This window comes from Panicum virgatum, chromosome 7K (genome assembly GCF_016808335.1).
Source record: "Panicum virgatum strain AP13 chromosome 7K, P.virgatum_v5, whole genome shotgun sequence".
NCBI lineage: Eukaryota > Viridiplantae > Streptophyta > Magnoliopsida > Poales > Poaceae > Panicum > Panicum virgatum.
In genome coordinates, this window is record NC_053142.1 from 14,870,706 (window position 1) to 14,895,644 (window position 24,939).

General features: G+C 47.7%; 2 pseudogenes; one reads left to right on the plus strand and one right to left on the minus strand.

The window, feature by feature from the left end:
* Nucleotides 1–6,653: 6,653 nt before the first annotated feature.
* On the minus strand, nt 6,654–17,789 carry LOC120639944 (annotated as a pseudogene).
* A 2,682-nt stretch (nt 17,790–20,471) lies between these two features.
* On the plus strand, nt 20,472–22,865 carry LOC120639831 (annotated as a pseudogene).
* The last annotated feature ends 2,074 nt before the right edge of the window (nt 22,866–24,939 follow it).

Below are 24,939 nucleotides of genomic sequence, written 5' to 3' on the forward strand. Positions count from 1 at the left end.
GTAAGGAAGAGAATCAAAGTATGTTCGACTGTTTGAACAGTATCAAGGTCCCATCAGGCTACTCTTCGAATATAAAGAGGCTACTAAACTTGAAAGAGAAGAAATTCGCACACGTAAACTCCCATGACTGTCACGTGTTGATGAGAAGAGAGAATGTTGATTTACAAGTACAAACAGCGATATATATGTACAAGAAAGCAAGAAAGTAAGCTGTAAAACAAAAAGCATAAAGGTAAGAAAGAAAGATTACATAGGCCTCAAAGGCCGCACGCCATGAAGGCGAGCAAGGGGAAGGAAACCTGCATGCGCCCAGGTCTTGGCCTCCTCCAAGATTGCAGGTGCGAGCGCGACCGGCATGAGCGCCTCCCTGTCGTGCACGCGCCTGTTGCGCTCCTTCCAAATCGACCAAGCGACCAACCGGATGAAGGCGTCGAAACCTTTCTTTCGAGCCTTAGCGACCTGTTTTCTGACCGAGCTCCACCAGGTAGCAAGGGTCTGGGGGCGGTCCCGAGCTAGATCCTATAGGAGGATATGCCTAAGCGTCCTGAACCACGTCTCTCGGCTGAAGACACAGTCGACAAGAAGGCGATCCAGTGTCTGGACCTCTTGTGCGCATAGCGCACAGACATCCGTATCCCGAAGGCCATGACGTCGAAACCTATCGGAAGTCCAGCAGCGACCATGCAAAACCAACCACGCAAAGAATTTGCATTTCCCGGGCATCTGAACCTTTCAGATCTGTCGAGCTTCCAGGATGTCAACGCGACCAAGAAAGAGTGCGGAGTAGGCCGAGGCTGAAGAGTACTGACCGTTGGGCGACCACTTCCAAATGAACCTGTCAGGCTCAGGTGTCAGCGTTATAGTTCGTACCAGGTTCCAGACAGAAAGGTATTGGACGAGCATGGGTAATGTCCGCGACCCATCGTAAGCCACTGGCTCCAACACTGAGCCCATCTCGCACAATGCGAGAGCGTCTGATCCTCGGCGAAACAGCCGCCCATAGGTTGGGAGCCAAGATTTTGATTGAACAACCGGCGATCCAGTTGTCCTCCCAAAACAGGGCCCGGACACCATCTCCGACCTCAACGGTGATGGAGGCATCGAAGAATGTCTGAGCTACACGGTCAACCGAGAACTGGAACGTCGCCCTCGCCCACGTCCTGTCCGGGTCAGTCCGCGCCAGCCAAAGCCACCGCGCCAGCCCATGGTTTCTGATCCAGCGTCGCCGGCCGGTCATTGTCTGACTTGTGAAGCTGCCATGTATATCCGTCCACGCACGTGGACCCGTGCTAGTTGATCGATCCATGTTTATCTATCCGAGGCTGCAAGCAGAGACCAAGTGTCCAAGATCCCGAACAATCCTTTGTTGGAGCTGAGATCTGTACTGACTCGATGAATTAATGTTCCTTTACGATGTGCTGCTGTGTGTATTGGTGAGTCTTGGCTCATTATTTAATTATTGCAGAGTTTATAATCATAATGCTTGTATGGCTCGTAACTATGTTTGCCTGGATTCTGAAAAATCTGCAACTGATGTTGTCACGTTGGTCTCTTCTTACATTTGAAGTTCTCAACATTTGTACAACCTTTGGGCTGGATGGTTGTGGTGAAAGCCGGAGAACGTATATAGCTTCCGCAAGTTGTTTTGTTATATGGCTTTCACTGTCAAAGATTCGTACGTGGTAAGATGGACGGATGGGATCAAATCTGGCAAACAATTGGTTGCGGGCACGAAGAGTTGCTGCAGGTGGAGGTAGACATGTGGCGGCTCACGAATGGCTGCACCTGATGGGTTGGTCGGGAGCCTTTTTTGGATTGAAATCTTCAATTTCATTTTTCTTTCAAACCACAAATTCCATTTGGTTTCCGCTTGAACCATAATGTTAGTTAGAATTTACACAACAAAACAAGATCTAATATCAATAAATTTTGGTTTTTCATCTGTGTTTTTAAAAAATCAACATTCGAAATATACTATTTCAACATTGGTGACATATGTGTTCAACATTTCAAACATTCTACTTCAACATTTCGCATGAAATGTTGAATCGGTTTGTTGGAATTGTTGAACTAAGTTTGGATAAATGTTGACATTAGTGATTTTTAATGTTCAATATAATTGTTTAATACTTGAATAAAGGAGATACCGTACTACAATTACTTTTCTCCAAACTATGATTGTCCGCTTTCAAATCACATACACGGCCAAAATATATTAATCTTTTTGAGCTATGATGGACAACATCAAGAAAAAAGTCAACGCCACACACAGGTAACTGTATGATGCAACGAAACTATAGAAGTACAAAAACAAAAAAAAAACGAAGGTGCGTTGTCTGCTGCAGTGTTATGTGCTTGGGCCCTTAGTGGGCTTTAAGTTCAATCTGTTATCCAGCTTTCGGAAGTTATATAGGGATGCCCGGTGAAAGCCCATCGTGAGGTGATGACCAAGCAAAGTATAGTGAGAGCAAAAGCCTCATCAAAGATTTGGTCTTGTATATTTCTGTAATATATGTTTTTTTTCCTGAACATAGTCAGCAGAATTGCGAACATAGTTAGCAGAATTGCCATTCTGTCAAGTAGTTATGTCGTACGGTGCTCTGTTTCATAACAAGTTGGGTTGGTGAGGTACGTGGAAACTTTGTTTGGATGCTGTATGCCTGTATTTGTTTTGATTGGTCAGATTGTACTGCTCTCTGCTGCCTGTTGATGCTCAGATTGCACCGGCTGTGTAGGCTGTAGCCCTTTGCAGCATAGTTTTTTAGATAATGGATAACATCCGGTCTCTATATCCACACTTGGATATATATAGCCAAAAATTACAAAGAGTTCTTAGACTTCAATGCTCAAAATAGAGAAACCCGACAAACAAGAGAAAAAACATAAGGCTAAGAAAGAAAGCTAGAAAAACTAAGCTTCTAACTTCTTCTAGGTCCTTGCTTCAACCTTGTTCTGTGCTCAAGCAGCAACAAACACATCACTCATCTACTTAGAAACTCATGATGTCAAAAACGACCTGCAATAAATGACTGCTACTAGATGCTTGGCAATCCATGTCATGAAGGAACCGAACTAAGTCGATATCGATCAAGACCTCAAGCAATCTCACATCACACCCGCTGAACAATCTCCACCCACCACACAAGAGAGCCAGGGGTGGCAGTGGCCACCGACAGAGCTCCAAGACGATGCCTCAAGGGAGGGGACGACACCACTGCGCCGCCATCGTCCGACCAAACTGGTCAAGGTTTTCACCAGATAAGCTCGCCGAAGAGTTAAGAATATAAATCACATGATGCCTTCAAGAAGGTAAATGACACCCTAGGGCGTCGCCATCACAGAGCTTTCGCCTTCATCTTATTCCCAACACCACACTGCCAACACTGAGCTATAGGACAACAGGAGGTCCAAACAATGGCTCAGTGACGGCGGCTCCATCCCCTCCCCCGATATGGACGTCGGGAGGTACCAGTGAAGGGAGAGGGAAACAACCGAAGGTGGGAGAGGCTGAACCTGCTGGGGGGAGCACATATCTGCCCCCAAGTGACGAGTTAGAGGTCGCCATGGCACCCCCAGCTCGCCGGAACGCCATCTCCCCGTCGCCACGGCCGGGAGACGCAGATCCGGTGATGGGGACAGGGGTGCCAGATCTTCCATCAGGAGAGGATAACTCATTTTGGTGGAGTGCGACACATCGATCTGGCTTCAGATCCAAAGACCCGAACTCCTGCAACCTTAGCACCACAACTCCTCTGGTTATCAACCGTGTCACAATCCGGTTGACCTTGCCGCGAAGGCTAATCCCTGCCTGCGAAACGAAGAACACAAGCAAGAACTCGAAAGAACACATCTCAAAATATGGTGACAAACCGCTGATGAATGATTAAGCTCACGAATTGGGGTTTCACAAACCGATGTACGGCGACTGTTCGATGGCAGATTCAATTAAGCAAAACCTGAGTCTCTAATGGCGGCAGCTACTGAGTTTATACCCTAAAGGGGGCGCCAGAGGGGGGGGGGGCGCCCACAACTTGGGCTGAAGGCCCGACTCGATACAAGGCCGAGTTGGCCCAAAATAGGTGACTCAGCACCTTTTCATGGTCACACCGCATGATCCACGAATGTTCTGGAGCTAGGACCAGAACCAAATCGACTGCATCGTCGTCCCCTTTCCAACGCATCCTTATACTCCTCGTTTCGACGTCGTATGATGAAGATATTGCTGAAACCGTGCGGAGGTGTAGGGTGATTCCGAACCGGACGTGGCAGCTGAGTTGGGGATGAAGTACAACTTGGAGAAGGACGTGGCGTGTGCGTGTCCAGCAGCGTGGCGATGTCCTCATCATCCGGCCAGGGGCCCTTGGCAACGAGCGAGAGGCCATCACGGCGCTCGTCTTGCCGGAGCACCATAACCCCATGTCACCACACAGGCTCCAACGCCACCACCTCCATCCTCGTCATCGCAGGCTGCCTCCGCAGCCCTTGTCACCGCAGACAGACACCGCCGCGGCGCCCCCTGCTTGCCGGAGCGCCACAGCCTCCCGTATCCATGGGACTCCAACGCCGCCACCTCCGTCCTCGCCGTCACAGGCCGAGGGGTGCCAGTGCCGCTCTCGCCGTCGACGGCGGCACCAAACTAGATCTAGGGTTTGGGGGAGATGAAAGGGTCGGGAGAGGTCGTACGCGTGGACAGGGGCCTGGCCGCCGCCGTCCTTGCGCCCGCGCGGGCTTCGCGCTCCGATGGCGGCGAGGTGGAGGGATGCTAGGGAGGGGGCGCTCTAGGTTGCTGCGGTGGCAGTCCGCCCGTGCCGCCCTAGGGGCGACGCGAGCGACGGTTCGCTGTTTTCTTCGCTACCGTTTGTCACGGAGCCGTTTCATGGAGTGAGTCGCCTTTGCAGCATAGTTACTACCCACATTTCACGGTTATACAGCATACATGGTGACGAAGTCCTAAATACCGTTTCAACATGCTTGCCTTCATCTATTCTCCATCTGAAGTTGCTTTTCTTAGATGCCTGCAAGTTTTGTTATCCTCAAGACTTGTGATGACACATTTTCCAATTTGAATGCTTTCTCGGTTTGACAATTTATAATAGAAGTTGTGCAAATATATGTGATGTATATAAGTATTTCCCTTTGATTCCAAGTCTTGAATACAAAGTATATTAATTATACAATCCATCCATGTTTGAAAATTACTTTGGTGCCCAGGCTCCGTATTGTCTTTTGGGAACAAGACGTGAGTGCAGAAGTTTATCGTTGTCAATTGTCATTTCTCTCGCCGCACCATCTGGAGGATTCGTGGCAGAGCTTCAACTAGCGCGCGCCCACTGTTCCCAAGCAGAGTCACAAGGAGATTGCCATCTGTGACGCAGCAAAAGCAGCAAGCACTTTGTCAGTTTTAACTTTTTGATCGACCTGTGAGGAATGTATATATGTATACATAATATGTATTATGCTCTTCAACTCGTCCCAATGAAATGGTTAAGCACTTTGGATTCCCGTGAGAGAATGGTGGTGCTGAACTGCCTGATGCAAAGCACTCTGCCTTTGACGACCTCATGACCTCAGGGAAACGGATCAAATTCGTCTCATCTTCAAGCGGGCTTGGGCCTGGTAGATTCGCGTCCGCGTTGGGCCAGCCCAGCTAAACAACATTCGGCACATGGGAACAGTTTTTCCATCCTCCCCCTGCCTCCACCATGGGCACGGAGGCGACCGAATTAGGCGGCGGAGGCGCCTCCGGTCGCTGCCCGTGCCCTCGCCGGCACCGCCCCGCCAAGCCAAGCTCGACTGGATCCTGTCCCCGGCACTGCCGCTGCCATCGTCGCCAGGCCGACCGGCCAGCGCAAACGAGGAGAAGGTCGTATGTCGTCCCTATCCTTGCCCCAAAGAAGGCCGAGTCGTGAAGACTCCTTTCAAAATAAATAAATAAATAAATAAATAATACAAAAACACAATGATCTTAGTTGAATATAGCGCTCAGTAGATAGTCAGGTGCCAAAAGGTCAGGAGGCCTTGAGATAATCGCGATTATAATTTTCCTGCTTCCTCATCATCAGATGCAATTTAGGCGTCCGCGTACAGCTTGACGGTCCCCATGTCTCATCAGTCATCACTTGCCCTTTATGCTGCCCTGTCCCTCTTGTAGCAGTTGTTATTTAGTGTTTTTTCTTCTTCAGCTCATCTGTAGACAACTACATACACCAGTTTGACATTTCATTCACACGCATTATCTAAACTGGTTTGTGTTGTCATCCTTGCACAACGGGCGGGGTAATGAACACTCCAGTGTTTATTCAGTCAAACAGCTACGGCTCCATTTATCTTAAAAATAGCCAAGCGAAGCAATCTTTAATGAAGTAAGTACATCAGTTCATCAGAGTAAACTAATACATGAGTTCAATAGTAACAATAGGAATTAGTGTACAACACACCATAAAAAAAATTACAATAGTTCGTTTGGGATATCCCATTTTATTACAACCACAACAAACACTAAAGCAGTGTAGCTAGCAGATCCAGCCATACATGAGTACATGACAGAATGAAATAACACTAATCAAATGACAATGAGAAACACAAAGTGCCATGGGATGGATACCTCCCATCCATATTTATTTAGCAGACAACAACCGAAATATTTTACTACCTCAAGCATTTACGATATAGTCAACAATTACCCTCAGCCTCTCAGTAGTGTTGCTCTTCAAATCTTCGACCAAGAACCTAGTTATTTTAGCAACTTCCTTTCTTTCTTTTGTTTCAGGGGTCTCTGCTTCTTGTGTTTGAGGGGCCTCTGTTTCTTGTGTTTCTGCTTCATCACTTCCTTTTAATTCCGCTGCTAGGCCATTAACTCTGAGGTGCACCTCCTGGAGGTTTTCTAATGTGTCGATGCCAAATAAACCTTCAAAGGCTTCAAACCGCATCTGAATCATCTCTAGTGCTGGCATTGCATTGTCACCAAATCCTAGTTTTGGCACAAGATGTGAGAACCGCCCAATTTAATACTATTTTAAACGAACCGCCGGTCATTATCATCCAGATGAGAGTTAACACGTGCTTGCCGGAGAGCTTGCCACGTGTTATCCCACATCTAGAGACACGAATAACCGACACGTCATTCATCCAAAATAATATCAAATCCGGTAGTCCCGGTATGCGCTCCAACATACGCCCAGAATCAGCATATACACATACCGTTTACAATCGAATATATCGCCAAAAATCCACAAAAAGCAGTTTTATATTATCAGAGTTCACGACTTAATATTACAAGTTCAATATAGGTGGGTTTCAAGCTTTACTTACAAGCCTTGGGCTCACGAAAGTCATATTAAACAGAAACATAAAGTTTATTGCATTTACATGCTCTCCCGAAGCTCGATTACGATAAAGACTTACTAAAATAATGACGTCTTGCTCAAGGACATTATTACAGCCACCACGACCTACTCTTCCCCGCGTTTGGGTCAGTGGGGTAGAAGTGGCCGAACACCACTTCCGGCCCACCTGCAACTAGGTTTAGAAAGCACCCTGAGTACAAAAGGTACTCCGCAAGACTTACGCGATTAAATAAACAAGGATCATGCAAGGCTCAAGTAACAGCTTTAAAGTTAAGTAATTATTGCATAAGTATTAGCTCTCTACACTATCACCTATCAGAATTAATTAATCTTGCCCAACCCCAAACACTTTTAGTTGATTAAGAGAGTAATATAATCTATAACTGATCATAACTATAACATGAACCATTCCCAACACAAACGAAATTCTATGAGGAGTTCATGAGATAAAGAGCTTGCTCATAACCGAGAGCGCGACAATTCAAATTGATTATAACCTTGCAAGGGTGTACTACTTTACCCACACGACGGAAGTACCATGCGACTCACCCAACCGGCCAAAGTTGGATCAGGGGGTACTCGCGTCAACCGTTCCCAACATGGCTCGATCATTGAACCTCACACCTAGGTTACGAGTAGAGACTTAGTTCCACCAGGGACAGCTCTAAACTTTCCTACTCATAGGTCCACCTGGGGACACACTAAGCCTCTCTGCATAGCCCGTAGCCACGTATCTAGGACTGCACATCAATGATCAAGTCAAAGAAGGTAATTGGCTTATCCGTTCCATTATATTGGATATGTGGTAGCACAGAAAGGTGCTCAAAACCAACGTCGTCCACTCGGTCCTTAATCGATCCAAGCGGACTATGCCCATATGACTTCATTCTCTAGGCTCTAACATTCCGCTCGAATCTCGATACTGCACTCCACTTGCCCCAGATGCTCAAGTGCGATCAAGGATAATCAGGTAAGTGCGATACTCCAAACTATTCCTTTCTAGCAAGCAATGTAAGTATTCTAAGCAGGGCTAAGCATCTAGTCAGATTAAGTTATTAACTGACTAACAAGTGACAAGGACATGGATAACAATTCAAGGAAGGGTAATGCAAGAGAGTAGGTACCAAAATGCAATACATACATACTATATAACCCCATATTACCCAGTGATGTAACTAACTAACTCAGATTAAATAGGAGTAAGGAATCATGCTTAGCTGCTTGCCTGGGTTAACTTCAGACTCGACCACGAACGGGATTCCGGGTTCAGGCTCCATGGACTCGGCGGGTTCCACGGGTTCGACCTCCGGCGGTTCGGTCACTAAAATGCATGAATGCGATGCAAGAATTAAGAAATGAATTAAACAACAAGTATAAATCATGAAACAATTTGAGCATGCAGAGGACAATTCAAAGAACTCACGAAAATTGGTTTTGCAGCAAAAGCATTTCCCTATAAATAACCATAAATAGATCAATTTTCAGCTACTCTAAGCAAGATAAATCGGGAAAGGAATGCAAATGAACTAAACAAATCCAAGAAAATTATCTTAGATACTAGGCATGAAAACAAAGCTAACACAACTGGTTTTGCCATTTTATCACTTTCCAGCAAGAAGTTCTAAAATAAACCATTTTCAGACAAAGTATAAGAAAACAAACTAAAACTTTAATAAACAAGTAAGCATGTGAACAAGTTGCACCACTGAAATCTAAACCTCACAAGGAGTCTAAAAAAATTTAGTTTGGCATTTTTCGAGCAGTATACAAATAACCTAGCATTAAACTCACTTTTGCAAGATAAACCTATAGATAAATCTACAGCAAGGTAAAATGCAAAACAATATTTTTCCTAAGTAGATCTCAGCTATTGGAATCCAACAAAACAAGTTTCATAATTTTTGGAGCTATACACGAATTTCTATGGATTTTGCAAGATTGCAGAAATATAAACCCTAAGAAAACCCTAGCAAAATTGCTAGGTACACCTGGCAGAGCCGGCCCAGAGGCCGACAAGCGGGGCCCATGGGCCAGCGACCCACCCGCTGGGTCAAGGCAAGCCACGCGCCTTGACCCGCGCGTGGGCGCGGCCACGGCGTCGCGCGCGTCGCGCAGTGCGCGCGCGCACGCGCGTGCGCGGCGGCGGCGCGAGGCGGCGCAACGGGGCGGGGCCGGAGCGGGGAAGGGGAGGTGCACACGGGGAAGAGGAGGAGGCGGCGAGCCTCACCGGGGGATTGGACGGCGGGGAGCGACGGCGAGGCGGCGGTGCAGTAAGCAGAGGCGGCGGCGGGCGAAGGCGCTCGCCGGCGGCCCTGCAGGGAGGGAGAAGGGGCCGGGTTAGGGGCGAAACCGAGTGAGGGAAGGGAGGAAATGCTCCCTGCGCAAGGAATTGAGCCGCGGCTCACCGGAGCGGCCAAATCGCGGCGGCGGGCGGCGACGGGAGCTCGGGCCGGCGGCGTTAATGGAGAAGGGGAAGGCTAGGGTTAGGGTTTGAGGGGAACGGGGCCGGGGCGGGGTCTTGAGGCGATGAGAGGAGGGATGGGTGGGCACGGCGCACGAGGATGGCTGGCACGTGGCCCGAGGTTGACCGGCGACGACGACGCGTGCGCGCGGCGCGCGGAGGAAAACAGAGAGGAGGAGGAAGAGGCTGACAGGTGGGGCCCGGCGGGGGATTTTCTTTTTCTTCTTTTTTTTTCCTCAGGGCTGTGACACAAGAGGTGCAAAGAAGCGGAGCAGCTTAAGACTTGGGAATCCTGTTGGAACAAAGATCTCCCCATCGGACTCTGATTTGTTCTGCTCAAGGATTTCCTTTATTATGTCCTGATTCTGCTTTGTTGCACTAACTGAAAAGGTGAGAGAAAACAATGATGGCAGGTCCTTGAGGAGCTTCAAAGTGTCAGTCCGGAGAACTGTCACTGATAGAGTTAACTTGTTGAGGGTGTGGAGTTTGGAGATCCAATTTGGGGTCCTTTCCAACTTGCCAGACAGTTCAAGGGCGACGAGGTACCTTGGAGGTGCGGAAATGGAGTCCAGTACTTTTTTCCTGAGCCGATGTACTTTTTTCTGGTTGCTTAATTTTTTCTTCAGGCAACTTCAAGCCCTTCCGTGGGTTTTTATTGCCACCAAGTATGCTACTGATCCGTTTTAGCTTCTCTACAGATTTTGGTAGCTTCTCAACATGTGTCTCTCTTATGTCAAGAGTTTCAAGGTACTCCAATTTCCCAATCTTCTTGGGAATTTTTTCAATATCTGTTCTTCGGAGGCTTAGATACTTCAACACAAGCATTTTGCATATGTTGTTTTTTAGATGTTTCTCTTTCAAACCCTTCCAACCCTCAAGATCTAGCACTTGTATTATTCCATTATTGAATGAATGGAAAGGTAGTTGCTTCAGGCTTCCAAACACAGTCACCGACCGGACTTGAGACAAGTTTAGGTTTTTGGTCATATTCTCATGCTTGGAACCGCTGCTTTGCATGGAGAGTCGACGCACTTTGTTGCTGGGTGGTGGCATCATCCAGTGGCCACCAACCACAGTAATAAAGTTCTCTTCAGTTGTCTTGGAAACGATGTATTCAAGAACCATGTCATGTACTTGAAATGTTTTTACTTTTCCATTGCTATTGTGCTCCACAGGACGTATTAACTTCCTTCTCATGAGCTGATTAAAGTATGTCTCTGCAACTTCCTCCTCTGTCAGCCCTTGTTTCTCACTAACAAAACCTTCAGCTGTCAATCGCCGAGTCAAACGCTTCATGCTAATTTTGGACCCTTTTGGAAACATGCTCAAATACAGTGCACATGTCTGGAGATCTCCTGGCAAATTATTGTAACAGAAATCAAGTATCCTTGTTACCCCGTCCAAGGAGAGAGCAGTCACACTCTCTGGAAATAATGATTTGCAAACTTTATCCCAGTGACCACTGGGCTTGCTTGGGTTGCAGGCTACAAGACCAGCCATGCTGACTATGGCCAATGGCAGTCCTCCACATATTTTCAGTATCTCCTCTGGGACTTTGTCCTGTACCTTTTCGCTATCTTTGCTACTTTTGGATTCAGAGAGACTTCGTTTGAACAAACTTTTGGATTCAACATCATTGAGAAAATCAACTGGATACAGAATATTACTTGGGCTACTTGGTGAGCATGCCGCACCAACAGCTTGAAATCTTGAAGTCACTATTATTCTACTGCATTTATTATTCTCAATAGGCAAACTATTTCTGATACTCCCCCATGTTTTTGCAGACCATATGTCATCAATTAAGAGCAGGTAGCTGTCAAGAAAAAAACAGAGAAAATGCGTATTAGAGATGAGATAACCCAAGAACAAATCAAATATATCTTTTCTGCAAGGATAGTTTTTGTAAAGGAAAAATTCCATTTTTTGACCATCCAACTATAAGCAAAGTTTGGTTTTAACCATCAAACTCCAAAACCGGAAATCTTTGACCATCCAACTGTCAAAATCGTTCAAATTTGACCATCGTGCTGTTTTGATGGGTGGTTTTAAATTTTTTTTATTTACAATTTAGTCCTTAGATCTTAAAATGATTATTACTTTTTGTCTATACCTCTGATTTAGGTGATTCTTGCGGTCACGCGTTCATAATGGTGAGTTTTATCTTTTCGGATGTTATTTATACTATTTTATCACTATTTGTTATATTTATTATGTTGTGGTGTAGAAACAACAATATAAGAAAAGTAAAATAAACATTTACAAAATAATATGAACAACATTTTAAAAGATAAAGCTCATCATTATGAACACATGACCACAAGAATCACTTAAATTGAAGATATGAGCAAAAATAGTAATCATTTTAAGATAGGAGGACTAAACTGTAAATAAAATGATTAAAATAGTTCTTGGATCTTAAAATGATTAAACTTTAAGAGAGTTGCCGTTCATTAAGGAGCACTTTTACTAATTTTAGTGGCATTTCTTACTAATTCATATAATATCATGCCAGTTGGTGTGCAAAATACGACACAAAATGGTGGTTTTTTTATAGGCTTGATTTGGTCATGGACTTAGAACATTTCTAATAAGAGTATACACGAGTAAGGTCAGCACAAGAAGACCCATATAGGGGTTGGTCCACTTGACCAAGGCTTCGGGTTTTGGTTGGCAAACTCAGTTTGCTTAGAGTACCCAAACCGAAAGATGATATTGGTTGATGTGTCATGGATTCCTGAAACAATCTTCCATCTAGAGGAAGTCCTAACCGACTTAGATTTACATAACAAGTAAATAGTAGACTGGATAGTAAGCATGCATATAGTAGACTAGATTCCACAAGATAGTAACACATGCATATAGTAGACTAGATCTCGTTAGGACCAACATCGACAACTTTGTCAAGGTGGAGAACCACCTTGTGCTAATCGGCCCTAGGGTTTTAACTTCCCCCCATCTCCATCTATGGTGACAAGGGTCTCCAAAATCTGCACATCCTAGATTTGTATCAACATGCATAAACCATTGTGTGTGCGTGTGTGTGGGGGGGGGGGGGAGGCTCCCTTCATGCTTTGGATCAAAGAGGGATCTTGATATTTTAGTGTTGCACCTGTGATTATGATCTTGAACTCTATTGTGCTCTATATCAATATTTGCTCATCTCACATGTTTGTGATCATCATACGAATTTAAGTAGTGTTTTTAGTGGTAGCTATGGTTAAAAGCTTAATCAATATTTTCATATTGTTATAGTCTACATGAGCAGTGGTTGATTACTGTAGCCTGATGATAGTAGGAGAATGGGAAAAGTTAGAGCAAGTATGTAGACACTACAAGGCACAAAGAACATATCCATTTTTGGAGTGGTAGTGTATGCAAGTGAACCTAGATTATCCTTCAGAATTTCATCTTATCTTGTTCGCGATCGTTGTTGATGCTCGTTATTGACACACTTTTAGTGCTATTTAACTAGTGTTTTCATGCATATTTTTATACTAACCCACCACTTGGCACTTGAAATATCTCCATTATTGCACATGTGTTGTATTTTGGATCAAGTTGTGCTTTGGCAGTAAATACAACATAATCAAGGGGATCCAACATATACTTTCTACAACTTATCATCCTCAAATGAATAACCAAGCAAAAGCTTCAAATAAGCAGCTCAAGGATATTTTGAAATGACAGTGATTAAAGGACGGAAGAATTGGTCAAAGAAACTAGATAAGCATTATGGGCATATATGAAGCCCACAAAACACCTATAGGTATGACCCCTTATCTATATTCATCTATAAAAAAACATGCCACCTTCCTGTTGAACTTGAACATAAAGCTTATTGGGCCATAAAGGAGATGAATTTTAATGTTGATGCTATGAGAATAAACAAAGAGTTCAATTAAGTGAATTGGAGAAGATGAGGCTTAAAGCTTATCAGAATGCAAGCATTTATAAGGAAAGAATCAAGAGATGGTTTGCTAAATATAAGAAGGAATTCAAAGAGGGCGACAAAGTCCTATTATACAACTCAAGGTTTAAGCTCTTTGGTAAAGGGAAATTGATAAGGAAATGGGACCGACCATGTCGTTAATTCTATGTCACGAATCGGAACTGGGAGTGGTAACGATCACATATGTCAAGGGAGATCGATATGTTGTGAATGGGCAGAGCATAAAAGTGTTCTTGGGACCTGATGTCGTGCCTATCAATTAAATTGATTTCGGCATCATGAAGGCGGAGCGAGAACATTGAGCCTAATAACAACACTAAAACAGGTACCTTGTACATACTCTATTTCACGGGGCTTGACAATACTAGGTATATTTTTGGACGTGTGCGCTACCATAAAAAAAAAAAGTAGAGGGGCCAAAAATCCACTTGGCCGATCGGCCCAGTGACCCCTGGCTGGTCAGGGGGAGGATTTTGCCATCGAATTTGTTTCCCCTTGACTAAACTTGGTAATGACAACATATGGAAGTGAATTTTTTTTTGAAAGAGGGTGAAAAAAGTTTGGTAATGTCTGGATTCTTGGCCACTATTTGAAGACTATAAATAAGAGGCCAATTAGAGGAGCGAATTCACATCAGCTCAAGCAATCCAAAACCACCAAACCCAAAAAGTACAATGATGGAGTCCAAGAGCTCGGGGTAGTGATAGGAGAGGCCAGGTCAATTGGCCTGACCTTCCCAAGCCAATCGGCCCACCCCTGCTTGATTGTCGCCAATGATCCCACATCTGGAGGTCGAGAGGTGCAATTTGGTTCCCAAAACTCCACTGAAGACCCCTCTTAATGCTCGCATTAGTGTTAGAGGGAAGGTGTTGTCTGGAAAGCTCACGGGTCTCTAGTTCATCATCATCTCGAGCGAAGATGAAGCACCCAAGAAGGAGGTCGTTGTCACTCCCACAAGGCATTTAGCAAGGATCCTCTAGATGAAGCACAAAAAGCAATGTGGAGAAGGCCCCCCGAGTATACACTAGCTAACTACGTGGGAGATAGCAATTGGGAGGATGACATGAGCTCAAGATCGTGGGGTGCTGCATGCTGTGACGACGAAGATGATAACATGTATTTGGGTAATTTTGCTAAAGGGACACCCTAGAAATGTGATATTAGCGGTAAGACATCACACATTCTTGTCTTTGCTGAGGAACATTACTCCTTTGTGTTAATTTGCCATAGGACACCACATCTAATAAAATATATATTTGTAGTCTAAAGGAGAGTGAATAGTCAATTCTGCCCTTAGTAAATAGTTGCTCAGATCAATTTTTCTCTCTATCCCTGTGCCGCCTCTGCAGCTCTCTGCTCCCCATCCTGACCACGGGCATGCGCAGCGACGGCAGCGCTGCCAGGTGCCAGCAGCAGCCCCTGCTCCCGGGCCTCGCGGTGCTTCCACCGAGGCTCCTGAGTGCGGTCTGCCGGCCCCGACGCTGCCGGTTGTGCTCGTCCTCGCTCCTGGGGTGCGGGAACGGGGAATGGTGTACAAGGTCGCCCACCGTGGTGACCCGGGGCCACAGCGGAGGTGGATGCCCTGCGGCGCAACGACTGCTCGCCGCACGTCGTGTGGTGCCACTCCGTGCTCCCCGCCGCGGCGGCCTCCTCTGGCGACGTTGCGCTCCTGCTCGATCTGGTGGACGGCGACTTGCTGGACGCCGTCGTGGCCCGGCACGGGGCGTTCCCAGACGTTGCGCCCGCGGAGGTCGTGACGCAGGCGCTGTCCGGCCTGGTGCACCTTCACGCGCGCCGCGTCGTCCACTGCGACATCAAGCCGGCGAACCTCCTCGTCAGCACGGCCGGGGAGAGGCGTGTGGCGGTGCGGGAGTGGTGAGAGGCCGGGCGAGCATGGCCGGCGGAGCAGCGTCTCGGCGCAGGGCGGGCAAGGCCCGAGGTGGCGCGACGAGCGGTGGGGCGGGTGCGACCGAGGCAGCGCAGAGCGGGCGGAGAAGGGGCGCGCCGCCCCTGGAGGTGGGTGGCACGGAGGCCAGCGCAGTGGAGTGCGGCTGCGGCCAGTGAGGGACGGGCGGAGGCGCGGCGGCAGACTGGAGGCGCGCGACAGCCAGCGCTGGGCGGGCGGATGCGCGGCGGCGGCCGCACGGCGCGCGCGGAGGTGCCGCAGCGACAGCGCAGGGACGGACGGATGCACGGCCAGCGCGATGGCGAGCTACCAAAGCGGATTCAGCCACGGCGGCCATGGCGGGGCACAGGCAGGGGCGGGTCCATGAAGAAGATAGGATAGATAGAAAAAACAAAGCTGACAAATTGGAAGTAACGGTGGCCTGCAGGGGTATTTTTGTCCATTGACTTTTTTTCTCTCCACTCTACCCTAAGAAATCATTACTTTATTAGTTTGGTGTCTTGAAGCAAATATTTGTATTTGAATGATGTCTCCTAGCAAAGACAAATTTAAGTGGTGTCCACTAGTAAATATCAATATTTAAGAATGTCCTCTGGCAAAATTACCCCATGTATTTGGGTTGGTCTGAAGCAAAGAAGGAGAGCAAGGAGTAAGATGGCCACTCTCAGGATGAGGACAAGAAGATCCAGAAGGTGACGAGCTGGAACTTATTGAACACAACAACTCATGTTGTCCTAGTTGCAGGCAAAACATTCAATACCTCAGTGGTGGAGCTCGCCCAATATTTTAGCTGGGGCAGATTGCACCTTAGTCCTGCTGGTGGCCGGTGACAGTCATGCATCTCGAGTAAAATGCTACGAGTGGGGTTGAAGGCGCCAGATAGGCAGGGTGGAATGGGCAGCAGGTAAGGCGTTTGGGAGTTTGGTCCTTCCTCTATTTGGACCTCATCTATAACATAAATAAAGGAACACCTTGTGAAATCGATTGGCCCAGTTGGCCCATACAGCGACGGGCTTTTTTACGGTGGACCATACCACCTATAACACTATTTCAAAAGGACCAGTATGAAAGGATCCGACAGTTGAGATTAATTGTATACCACCACAACTTACATCTGTGGTATGGGGTGGTATGCATAGGTATAGGTGATATAGGGGTATTATTGGAAGTTTTTTCTCGGTGACATAAACGAAATATATGATTTCTTACCAAAAATAGCCATATATAAGGGGCGGGCACACAAAAGTATATGATTTCTTACAAAAATTACCTATTTACCCTTACGAAAAATAGCTATATACTGCATACCACCACCTGGTGGTATGGTCAACTGTAAAAGAGCTCTACAGCGACATATTGCTTCGTTCCTATTCCTCTTTCTTCTACCTTCAGTCTGTGCCATATTGATAGAGAAATGAATAGAACCGTCACGATTCCATGTCTGGATCTTTCTGAGGAAGAGGGGCGGGGGGAGGGGGTCTTTGCTCTGCTGGCTAGTTGGGACAGCTACCCCACCCTGCTGCATGGCGATGTCCTCATCATTTCAGGCGCTAATGAACACCGTCCTCGAGCCCTTCCTGCGCCGGTTTGTTCTGGTATTTTTGATGATATTCTGATTTTTAGTTCATCCTGGAGTGAGCACTTGCAGCATGTCGAGGAGGTGTTTGACATTGCAGGCACACAAATTTATTTGCCAAGAAGTCCAAGTGCTTCTTTGGGGAATCTTTTGTGGCTTATCTTGGCCACATCATTTCGGAGGCTGGCCTCGCCATGGATCCTGCGAAGGTTGCTGCCATTGACGCCTGGCCACGTCCGCGTACGGTGCATGCTGTGCGTGGTTTCCTCGGTCTCACTGGTTATTACCGGAAGTTCATTGCAGGGTATGGCGCGGTGGCTGAGCCACTGATGGCGCTCCTCAAGGGTGATGCGTTCTGCTGGACGAACGAAGCTGACAGCGCATTTCTCGCTCTGAAGCAAGCTCTCATGACTACGCCAGTTCTTCACCTTTCGCATTTCACCAAGCAGTTTGTGGTTGATTGCGATGCATCGGGCGCCTGATTCGGGGCTGTGCTTCACCAAGGCGACTGTCCTGTTGCCTTCTTCAGCCAGGCTGTTGCGCCCCATCACGCCAAGCTCCCAGCCTACGAACGTGAGTTGATTGGCTTGGTGAAAGCTGTTCGTCATTGGATGCCTTATTTATGGGGACGGCCGTTCACGGTTCACACAGACCATCAGAGTCTCAAGTTCCTCCTCGATCAATGCTTGTCGACAATTCCACAACATACTTGGGTTAGCAAGCTCTTTGGTTATGATCTCTCAGTGGAATATCGACCAGGCAAACTTAATGCCGCGGCTGATGCTTTGTCTCATCAGGATGAGGCTACTGGGGCCGTTCATGCTCCGTCTATGCCTTCATTTGAGTTTTTTGATGTTCTGCGACGTGAATTGCTTCAGGACAGCTGTGCCGTGGAATTGCGGGCACAACTCCAAGAAAATTCTGCTCTAGAAGGATGGTCTGAAGTAGATGGACTTCTCCTATTCAAAGGGCGTGCTTATATTCCGGATAACTCTTCCCTGTGGCTGCAGCTTCTGGTCCATGCGCATGATGCTGGTCATGAAGGCATTCAGAAGAGTTTGCATCGTTTTCGCCTGTCCTTCTACAATTCACATGCTGGCAGGTTGGTCTGTGATTATGTGAAGGGTTGTGCAGTCTGTCAACGTAATAAATCAGAACATCTGCACCCTGCTGGTTTGCTACAGCCCTTGCAAGTTCCTTCTGAGATTTGGAGTGATATTGCAATGGATTTTGTGGAAGGTTTTCCACGTGTGGGCGGCAAATCAGTAATATTAACAGTGGTTGATAGATTATCTAAGTTTGCTCATTTTATTTCTTTGGGTCATCCCTATTAAGCCAATTCCGTCGCCCGTGTTTTTTTTGATGAGATTGTTCAGCTTCATGGATTTCCTTGTTCAATTGTTAGTAATCGCGACCCGGTTTTCACTAGCAACTTTTGGAAGGAATTATTTCGCATGTTCGGTGTCAAGCTCCTCCTCAGTTCTGCCTTTTATCCGCAAACAAACGGTCAGTCTGAGGTCACCAATCGCACCATTGTGATGTACTTGCGCTGTCTGGCCGGCGATCGTCCACGCTCTTGGTTTCAGTGGCTCCCATGGGCTGAGTTTTGCTACAATTCTTATTATCAGACATCTTTGGGCACCCCAGCCTTTCTGGTGGTTTATGGCCAGGAACCGCCTGCTTTGCGCAGCTTGGAACCAGGGTCGGCTCGTGTGGCTGCTGTGGATCGTCAGCTGCAGGATCGTGATGAGTTTTTGGCTGAGATAAAGGAGCGTCTGTTATTGGCTCAGGAGTCTATGCGCAGCCAACATGATAAGCGGCATTGCTGCTTGTTAGGCACTCACATTAGGCAGATATATGGGTCCAAATTGGTGTATTTGTGTTGCCCCTTTTTTTGGAAGGAGAGTAATTACTCTAAAATTGAGATTATGTAGAGGCAGACCCTCCTCATAAGAAGATGTGAAAAGGACCGGGTCTTCTTTTTATAATATGAAAGAATACTTATAAAATTTCCCTGAACCGTAGGAGAACATGACCATGGAGAGAGGCGGCGGTGGCATAGAGAGTAGGAAGGCGACGACATAGATAGAGGGAAGGCGATGGCGTGCGGCATGTTGGTGGTGGTGGCATGCAGCAGATCGGCAGCGAGCATGTTGAGCAGACGGTGGCGGTCGGCTGCGAGGCATAGGAGGACGTCCAACGAGGAGGACCATGGTGACAATGGCAGTGATGAAGAGATGGCGACGTCGACGAACAATTTGGTGCCGACCAGCAGCAGGCCACTACAGCGCGATGATTAGGAGGAGGAAGCAAAGAGTTGGTGGAACCATGTGAAAATAATGCAGAGCGTCAAAAAAGAAAATACAGAGTGAATACGAAATAGATAAATGATCAGCACGAATCTTAGCGCAATAATTGGTGGCATAGATAACACCTGTTGGCCGGGTGGCCACGACGAGGCATTTTCCATCCGGACCAGTTCTGGTGCTGGTTCACTGGACTGATGGCAGGATTGGGCACTCCTCTTTCCTTCCCTTTGCACCATTTCCTTTCCTACCACGTGTCCACGTCCCGTCTCCTTCCGCTCTTAGGGCCTGTTTAGATTAACAAATAGACACTATTCATCCGTCACATCGAACTATTCATTCATCACATCGAGTCACATTTCTCTCTATGCACGCGGCCTAATGCAGCAACTTTTCATTCAAAAGCACTATCTAGCACTTTTCACACGCGTAAAATTTTCAATCTAAACAAGCTAGATTAGTAAGTAATAAGTATTCCCTCCGTCCCAAGCTACTATTAATTTTAGTTTTTTCTAAATACATAGATTTTGTTATTCATCTAGATATATGCTATATCTAGCAAAAGTTATGCATCTAGAAAAAATCAAAGGATTTTTTGTGATTTTGCCCGTACTTTGAAGTGCAATTGTGTTTTTACCTTCATTTTTCTAACTTTATGATTTTGCCCTCAACTATTCGCAAGTCATTGTGATTTTGCCCCTGGTCGTTGCGTATTTGCCCTGGTTTTGACCATTGACTAGGGGCAAAATCGCATTGACTTGTGAATTATTGAGGGTAAAATCACAAAGTTGAAATAACGAGAGCAAAATCACAATTACAATTCAAAACAGGGGTAAGAACACAAATGCCCCAAATCAAAATGAATTAATTTGGAACGGAGGAATCAGCTAGCTAACACATCGACCACCACGGGCAGCAGCACAATCAAAGAAGCCGAGGCGTGCTAGCTTGCTCTGTTGGTTCACCATGGGGAATTGCTTCGGCTACCCTGACGCCGCGGCCGCCACTAGCTATAGTTCGGCCGGTTCAGTCACGAGGTTTTCGATCTGATTGTGCTGACGATGTGTGCGTGTACTTGCAGGGCCGCCGTCATGGCCGAAGCGGAGCGATGGCAGCGTGGCGCAGGAGAAAGGAGGTCCGGGGACGGGGCGCGTCCTCGAGGCGCCGACGCCGTGGCTGAGGAAGTTCACGCTCGCGGAGCTGCGCGCAGCGACGAGGGGGTTCAGGGCGGACATGGTGCTCGGGGAGGGCGGCTTCGGCCGGGTCTACAAGGGCTGGGTCGACGAGCGCACGCTCAATCCGGCCAAGAGCGGCGGCGGCGTCATCGTCGCAGTCAAGAAGCTCAACCCGGAGAGCTTCCAGGGCCTGCAGGAGTGGCAGGTGAGCGTCCATCCACCGGCTCTTCATTAATTTCCTTCGCTGCCTGAGCTCTCTCCGTAGCAAAATTGCATTCGGATGTTCATATGCTGACTCATGATTCCCCCCTTCTTTTGTTTGAGTGATGAAAAACATTTGTGGTTCAGTTTTCCTTTTTCGTCGCTTTCTTCGTGGAACGCTGTACAAGTCAACCGCCCTAGTTTTCGCCTGCCCTCCATTATTCTTCTTTCAACTCCTCTTGCATTGGTTTCGTCCCTAGATTGGGACTCCCTGATCCTTCCATCCTACCATCACTGCATCTATCATACCATGTATCTTTGTTATGATTGACGTTTGAGAACATGCTCTGGCAATCAATGTGTGCTAATGCAGTGTCAACGTGGCCCGTTGCTTGTTTGGTTGGAAACCTGCATTATTTAGTCCTCGTTTCCATGTTCATTCGAGCTGTCAGATTACGTGTTCCGTCGGTTCATCAGCTCCTGCTGATTCATCCAAGTGGCGTCTCCTGATCATGTGCATTATCTTGTTTCGCAAGTGCAGTCCGAGGTCAACTTCCTCGGCAGACTGTCTCATCCCAACCTGGTGAGGCTGCTGGGCTACTGCGGCGAGGACAGGGAGCTGCTCCTGGTGTACGAGTTCATGTCCAAGGGCAGCCTGGAAAACCATCTCTTCAGGAGTAAGCACCTACCGCCCTCTACCATTGGCATTCTACTTTTCAGCGAGGTTCGATTCACAAAGCCTGGTCCTTCCAAACTTCCGCAAGGTTGACAAAAATGCAGAGTTATAGGAGCAAGAAGTTCGCTTTTCTGACACCGTTCCTGCTGGTCACTAAAGCACCTGCCTAACCTGGATAGGACATTTGAAAATTCGTGCATGAATTGTGTTCCAGATCTTGGCCATCTAGATTGTAGAAGCGCATTTGACTTTTGGATAGTCACTATCAGCCCTATGCGCCTACCAGTTGGCTGCATCACATATTTTCACATGTTGGTCTGAAGTTTGACCAAGCTGCTGTCTGACTTGGTGGAGACAAACTACTCTTGGAGCAGGGGGTTCGACCGAGCCGCCGCCATGGAACACGAGGCTCAAGATCGCCATGGGCGCGGCGCGCGGGCTGGCCTTCCTGCACTCGTCGGAGAAGCAGGTCATCTACCGGGACTTCAAGGCCTCCAACATCCTCCTCGACTCGGTAAACAAATTAAACCCTCATCACTCATCAGTCTCGATCGAGGTCACGCTAGCCACATTCAATTCGCATCCCATGTACCACTCCAGGACTTCACGGCGAAGCTGTCGGACTTCGGGCTGGCGAAGAACGGCCGTCGGTGGGGACGTCCTACGTGACGACACGCGTCATGGGCACCTACGGGCACGCCGCGCCGGAGTACGTGGCGACGGGCCAACTGTACGTGAAGAGCGACGTGTACGGCTTCGGCGTGGTGCTGCTGACGGGGCTGCGCGCGCACGACCTCAACCGGCCGGCTCACCAGCAGAATCTGGTGGAGTGGGCTCGGCCCTACCTCTCCGGCCGCGGGAAGCTGACGAGCCTCATGGACCAGCGCCTCGGCGGCCGGTACCCGCCCAAGGCCGCGCTCCAGGCCGCCAAGCTCGCCAACAAGTGCCTGGCCGGCGACCCAAGGAGCCGGCCGTCCATGGCCGACGTCGTCGCCGCGCTCGAGGCCATCGAGGCCAGGCAGGCTTCCGACGCCGGCGCCAAGGGCCAGCGGTAACTGCCGCCGTGGCCCGTCGCGCGCCGGTCGTCGCCGTACCATGATTCTTCAAGCCTTTCCGGGCCAACGCGTTGATGCCTCACTTCTTGAGATTCGCTGCTAATTCAGAACACTTTTGATCGAGCTTCATTTATCTAACCGATATGCTAGAGTTTATTCTTACTTGGCTAATTACTCAATCGTTAGGCCGTTAGCCACGCGACCGAGCCGACCGCAGTATCATAAGACTGTAATAAGACTCGTCAGGAGTAGAACAAAATATGCGTACATTATGATTTCTGAAATAAATGTACATTGTCTCAATAATGTAGGTGTTTGGCAATCATATACAACTATATAGGAGCACCCCACTAGCATCCATTGTAGGAATTCTCTCAACTCTCAGCGTGCCACGTCATCCGCTTACGTCATCTGCACTCCACTACCATGAATTGATGATTCGAGGCACCCACTGTCCACTGAGCAGCCGAGCCACATAACGGACCAACTCGAAATTAATCAGCACTTCAGCAGGATCCTAGGGGTTCGGCGTAGTATATCTTCATCCTTCGTCCCTCTCCTTCCTCCTCCCTGTGCAACTGATCATCTGTCCCTCTCCTTCCTCCTCCCAGTACGGCTGCGGCTCCCCTGATTGGCACCCAAGCGGTCCCATCGCCACCTGCCCGCCATGGACGGGCTGCATGGTACGGACGCCTGCTTCTCCCCCGGCAGGGCCATGTCGCCGCAGGTCAGCCAACACCCCCCCCCCCCCCCCACCCGCCCGCCCCCCTCCCCGGGCCACCGGACATAGGCAGGTAAGCCTCGGTGCAGGGGTTGGGTCTATTTCTTGGGAGAAGAAAAGAAAAGATAAGACTCTTTTTGGATGCAGGTACACATTTTAGGAGAGCGGGATCATCTGTCTCTCAGATGATACACGCACATTGGAGGAGATATATAATTGGCGCTTCAACCTCTGAATATTATGATATAAATAATTGATCAATTATATTACACTGAAATTCTTTTATCCGGTCGCAGATAAGTTTGAGTTGAGATAGAAATATTGATCTTTGTATTACAATACAAGTCATGGTAACTCAAGTCATATACAATTATATTACACTATATTATCCACTTACGTCATCTACACTCAATTCCATGATCCTTCAGCTGCATCTCTCCCTATATAAAATAATATGGTGTTCTATTATAATATGGTACACATAACATCATTACTTTTTGTTTTAATGACAAAGTAGCTGCAAAAGCTCTCTCAAATCCCGCAGCAATGCGTGGAGAATCACCTAGTTCTCATTATTTTCAGTCGATTGTCCGTCCTAAGTGATGAAATGACCTGAATACCCGTATGGGTGATAATAGCTCATTTTTCAAAGAGCAAGTTCTTTTACAAGTCATTCACTTCACGGAAGATTATCAAATTATATTTTGCAATGTCTTGATTCTTTTAGAGAACGTGCATAGCAGGTATTTCATTAAGAAGGAGAGAATCCGAGTACAACCCGAAGGCAAAGCACAAAAAGAGAAAACAACACAAAAGCCGTGCACAATGGCCGAGACAAGGACTAGCGCCTAAGACCGAACAAAGAGGCAATGCCAAGGAAGCCTGCCGAGGCCCACAGTTTAGCTTCGGTAAAAATATCTGGAACTAGAGTGACCGGCATGAGCGCGGAACGATCGTGCACCCGACGGTTCCGCTCACGCCACTGCGACCAAGCGACCAACCAAACCAGGGAGTCGAAGCCCTTTCTCCGATGCTTCGGGATCCTCTTCCTGACATGCGTCCACCAGGAGGCGAACCTCTCCTCGACCTGAGGCGCGAGACTTTGAAGCAGCATGGCGTGCAAGACCTTGTACCAAATCTCCCGACTTTAGGAGCAGCCCAGCAGAAGATGATCAATGGTTTCAACTTCCTGTGCGCAGAGAGCACACGCATCGTCAGCTCGAAGGCCATGCCGACGAAGGCGGTTGGATGTCCAGCAACGACCATGTAAGACCAACCAGCCAAAAAACCTGCATTTTCCGGGAGCCTGGACCTTCCATAGCTCCTTAGCACCGAGAAGATGCGACCGAGTCAGGAAGAGGGCATTATAAGCAGAGGCAGAGGAGAAAATCCCGTCGGGCGACCATTTCCAAACAATTTGTCCGGGACCTGCGAGAGCGACCAATGACGGAGTAGATCCCAAATATTTAGAACTGTAGCAAGACCTGAACGGTGAAAGTGTGCTTGATGTCGCGCACCCACTTCCTCTCCGTCAGACCTTCCCGCACGGTGCGTCTCTTCCAAA